General features: G+C 42.0%; 1 protein-coding gene across 2 annotated transcripts in view; it reads left to right on the forward strand.

Annotated features, from left to right (window-relative positions):
* St7l (suppression of tumorigenicity 7 like) overlaps window positions 1-5,336 on the forward strand; it is a 148,473-nt gene that overhangs the window by 73,546 nt on the left and 69,591 nt on the right. The window lies entirely within an intron of this gene.

Genomic DNA, 5,336 nt, shown 5'->3' on the forward strand with positions numbered 1-5,336 from the left:
TTGACTGATGCCAAATTCTGGGCCTGAACTCTACATTAATGCATTACAGTCGTGAATAGGATATATAATATCCCCTACTTAGTTCAGAATTTCAAATGATAAGGATCTGCAGTTAATGATACATAGCATTTTGTTGGGCTCCACAGTGCAGATCTCTTGTAGTCTTCGTATCTATATCAAATAAATTCATCCTTGTGCTTTCCCATACATGCCTTGGTATTTCCTGACATAGATCAAGATGCTGTGTGGCTCTATAGGATGGTGAATCATCTGACAGTCTAGATACATAGTAACTTCACATCATTTAGTCTCTGCTCTCAACATTCAAATGTCTCTGTATTCCTTAAAGTATATAATAGGAACCTGCTTAAAATTCCTTATTTCTTGCTTGTACTTTCTTGTAAGTTTCAGCATATATCATTTCCTTCCATTTAGAATGCCTTCCCCTGACTGCCCTCAACTCACTCTCAAGATACCTCTGGGAGAATATCTATCTCTGGCTAATTCATTCACATTTTCTTTTATTCTAAGACTTATGTTTCTCAGTCTGTTAAGCTGTTTTGTTTCTTTGTAAGTGTTGACTCTGTACATTGTCATTTAACAAGCATAATGATTCTAGGAATGATGATCTTCCTCCATCCCTTTTTGTTTATTCTACACAAAGGTCTACTGATGTCCTTTTCCATTTTGAGAGTCTCTGTCCATTTTCTATACTCTTTCCTTTTACTTTATGGTCACATTCCTGGAGAAAAGGGCTTGTGTTCGGGGCTTGGCCTCCACCTCAGCGTGTGTGGCAGCCTGCTGAATAGGTCCCTACAGTTGACAGGGATTTGACCCTTTGCCTGTTAATCTCTGCATTCTGCTCAGACACCTTCGAGCTACAGGCATGAGACCAGGAGTGGACCTGGAGGTGGGAATAGGGAAATTTCCACTGAAAGCCAAGTTACTTTTTTTTTTTTTTTTAACACAAGACCTATGAAGCTGCTATCGTCAGCAGCTCACCCGACATTCTCCTGCTCTGCCTCTTTTCCAGGAGTCAGGGTTAGTTTAAGAAAAAACCTCTTGCTAGAAGCCATGACCTCGTACTTTTATCCCCTCCATCTGGTGTGCGGCCTCATGGGGCTGTTCTGCTATGCAGGAGGTGAGCAATGGAATTCTTTAGATGATGACTTCTGAGCCCACATGCAGAGGCAGTGGGGGTGGGAAGCAGGGAGAGCAGTGAGAGCCAAGATCGATGGACAAAAACTAACGTTTGTTGGGGGGAAAATCCTGACTTTAGGTAGACTGTTTTCCTAAGGTGTTCTTTCTCCAGTGTAAGCAGGAGCCCAAGTCAGGGAGCTGTAGCCTCCCAGGCCTATGACTGATGAATATTATGTTCCTGTAGCCTTCATTCCTTTCTGCCTTCACATTTGGGGTGCAGCAGTGGGATAGGTAGGGGTATTTGAGGCTTTCAGCAACCTTTAAGCAAATGCATTCTAAGATGGAACAGGGAAGGTTCCCTCTGCACATATCTTCTCTTGGAGCTTCTTTCTCTCACTAACTTGAGCCAAAAGACAAGTCTAGATTTTGAAGGAAGGTTGGGAGGGGTTAAAAAGAGGAAAAGTTTTTGCTCAGGAGAAATGGAAGCCTGTTATCTGTCTATCTCACAGAAGTTTCTCTACAGGGTAGATGCCCTTTGCTTTGCTATGGGTGAATTGCTTGTCTGAAGAGGTCCCAGATCTTTCCTAGGCCATGGGTGAGCATCTGAGTTAGGGTAGGATGATGTCACAGCACTTTCTTTACTGTCCCTACTTTCCTACCCTAAAGAGAATGAAGTCTTGAAGGAAATTCTAATATAATTCTTAAAAGACTAAAGACCTAAGAATTTTCTCTCGTGGCTTCTCCTGGTTACTCCCATTCTGTCTATGCATTTAGCATCCCTTGAAAAGAACTAGATAAAATTAAAACAGAAATGTTCATGTTGAGCTGAGGGTGAGGAGGACTACAAAGAACTAGGCACAGAGTCATTTAAACATGAAATGCTTTGTAGAGTGATACCTTGATAGTGGTAATGACAGTGTCGAAATTGATAGAAGAAGATTTGTTGAGATTCAGAGAGTTGTAGACTATGCCTTTGTAAACTCTGCTCATATATACTTTGCTAATAGGAAGGACTCTGAAAGGGTTTGAATATGTTATAGCAGTTTCTGTTCTGAAGGTGTGCTAGTGCTGTGGTACCCTCAGTCCTAGGTGTTATTAGACTTTGAGGAGAGTATACAGGGTATGAAGTCAGAAGATCTAGGTTTAAGTTCTGTCTGGGTCACTTACTGTCCATGTAATCCTGGATAAATGACTGAACCTCTATTAATGGCATCCATAAAATGAAGTTTAGCTCCTGCTTCACAAGGTTGTTGTCAGACTTACATATTTGTTTATACATTTTTTGTGAACAAAAGGGGCTTTATGAACATTATTGTTATTCTTGGAAAAAACACCACAAAGGATGAAACCATCTTTTTTCTTTCTCAGAATAGCCTGTTTTATCACAGCTGCTTACCACAGGCTGGTGATACTGACATACCAGATTTGGGTTCTCTTGGTGAGAAAGTCCTCATGTCATAGATTTGTGGAGCAGAATAGAAGGAAGTAAAGAAAAAAATTTAAGTCAAGATAATTCAGTTAGGCATCAAAAGGAAAATGCTTATCTTGGGTTCTCAAATCCTGGAAGACTAAAACATATTACATCAATGAAGAATAACTACAAAGATGCTCAAAGGACATGAATGGGAAAGTAGAGAAATAAGCTTATAAGCTTTCCTATCCTTTTCTACCTTTGGGATTAGGGGCAAGTTTATTACTGACACCCTAGTAGCTGTTGCCTGAAACCTGTCAATCACTTGAAGAGGGTAAAAGAGCTTCTAGGGAAAGCTAAGTTAGGTACAGCAACCATGACACATTTATTCTATAAAGCTACTGCTTGTTCCTTTCCAGTGCCTCTTTGTTGGAAAGATCGTGCCTGAAATCCAAGGCTCTCCTGTTTCCTAACCTAGTAAGAGTTACAAACAACAGGCCATAAGCCTCAGGCTCATGCAGTCATAGCAAACTGCCCCATCTTCCAGAGAACACAGGCTACCCAACTCACTGTCTCTAGCATGTACCAAGCTTGAGAAATGGTGCCACCTCAGCTACTGTGCTTGGGTAGTGATTCTTCATCCTTGGCGGCTTCTCTACCATGTCCTTTCTGCTCTCTCCCCACTCCCCTTACATCCCAGAAGAACCAATTCCAACAACATAGCTTTGTAATATTCCTAGGCTGGAACCTGTCATTGGTGTGGTTTGGCTTTATTGGACATCTTTTATTGCTGGGGGAATGGAGGTGGAGGGGAGGAAAGATGGGACAACCACAGCTTCTATGCAACCGGAGAGAAGCTATGTGTATGTATGTATGTATATATATGCATATGTATTTCTTGGACATGTGTATGTGCTGTATATCCTCATGATTGTGCTCAGGCTGACAGGGAGGGCAAACAGTGAAGAGGAAGCATCTTTCTTATTCTCCAACCTTATTTCAAAGATGCCCAACCCCCATAGTAATAGGCAATTCCCAAGTGGAGGGTGGGGGCAGAGGCCTCCACCAAGGCCATCAATAACCAGGTGTGAGCTACAGGTCTCTGTGTAATGTGAGGCTCTCCCGTATTTCATTTCTGCACCCAGGGGGCGGCTCTGCAGGATTGCTTACGGAGAGCTCTGTGTCTGGCACCTCTCTCCACAAGGCCCAGGCGCCCAGGGTCCCACCGACCTGCCCAGGAATGCATCGCATTGTTCTCTGGTGCTGTAATTTGGCTTCAGGAGCTAGGCTGAATGCCTCCCAGGGATGAGAAACATACTCTCCCTGGTGTCCTCCCTTTTTCCCAGCTAGCTTGGGCTTCTGCCCTATGACCACTGAGAACATTTAAATAAAAATTTCAGAAAGACTGAGGGAAAAATCCTGGTTATCTATCTTCCATTAAACTATGTAGAAACTCATGTCCTGAGTGGGTCTGAGATTTGGCAAAGGGTTTGATGGTTGGTGCTCTTGATAATGGACAAGAAAGGAGAAACTTATCTGCATAATGAGGAAAAGACACTAAACTGTGAACATTCATAAGCTAGAGCTAGAAAACTTTTTGCAAACAGACCTCAGAGTAGTATTTGCTTTTTAATTAATCTCAAGTCTTTAATTTGATTCTCCAGCATCACTGTAAAGAAGAGTGCAATTACTCAAGGCTAATAATAAAACTTGGCTCTTTTCTGCATGTCTAGGTTAAAGCTGGCATTCTTACTTTTACTTAATCTGGCCATCATCTGTCCAGCTGAGGTACTTCAGTCATGTGCCTTCTCTAAAAAGGCCCTATAGGGTAGAGGCAATGTCTTTTAAGTTAATCTTGTATCCAAAGAGTACTTGCTTAAATGGAGTGTACCCAAATATCAAAAGCTAAAAAAAAGAAAAGGAGGACCAACGTGGAGTAGAAGGAGATGATGATGGGAAGGACAGGCTTCTATCTAATAAGAAGAAAGCTGGAAGAAAGAAAGGGCTTAGCAGCAAAACCAATGGTACCAAATAAAGTTCTTGTTTTGATGCTTGTTCCAAATAAATGTTTCTGTTTGTATAGTGCAGAATGAATGCCAGTTGTCTACAGCCAACTGGAATGCAGAGGCAAGCTAAGGACTAAGAAAGAATTATTTGGCCCTCATTCCCATTGCAGCCACACAGCTTCTGTAGTGGGGCTCAAATGGATATCTTTTCTCTCATTGAAGTACCTTATTTTCAACTTCTTACTCTGGAAAGCTTGTTCTCTTAACCATTTATAAGAAATGGCAGGAAACCGGGTAGAAAATGTGACCCTCTTAATGGAGAAGCTGTAGGCTTTACTGGTGAAGCTGGGAAATACTGTTCAGTCTGAGCATACTAAGACCATTGTGTTGTAGTTTTACAAAGAGTCAGTAGCTCAGCCTTGACTCATCTTGCTCAGTATCCAGATGTGAAGATTGACATATCTACACTTTGCACAGGGATGTCTGCAATTGTGGCTGTCCTGATGATAGGATTTTAACTGAGACAACTGTTTTGAATAAATGTGTTGGGTTTTTTGGTGGTTGTTGTTGTTTTTGCCAGTCCGGGAGCTTGAACTCAGGGCCTGAGCGCTGTCCCTGGCTTCTTTTTGCTCAAGGCTAGCACTCTGCCACTTGAGTAACAGCGCCACTTCTGGCTTTTTCTATATATGTAGTGCTGAGGAATCGAACCTAGGGCTTCATGTATATGAGGCAAGCATTCCTGCCACTAGGCCACATTCCCAGCCGGTTTTTTGTTTTTT

This window comes from Perognathus longimembris, chromosome 7 (genome assembly GCF_023159225.1).
Source record: "Perognathus longimembris pacificus isolate PPM17 chromosome 7, ASM2315922v1, whole genome shotgun sequence".
NCBI lineage: Eukaryota > Metazoa > Chordata > Mammalia > Rodentia > Heteromyidae > Perognathus > Perognathus longimembris.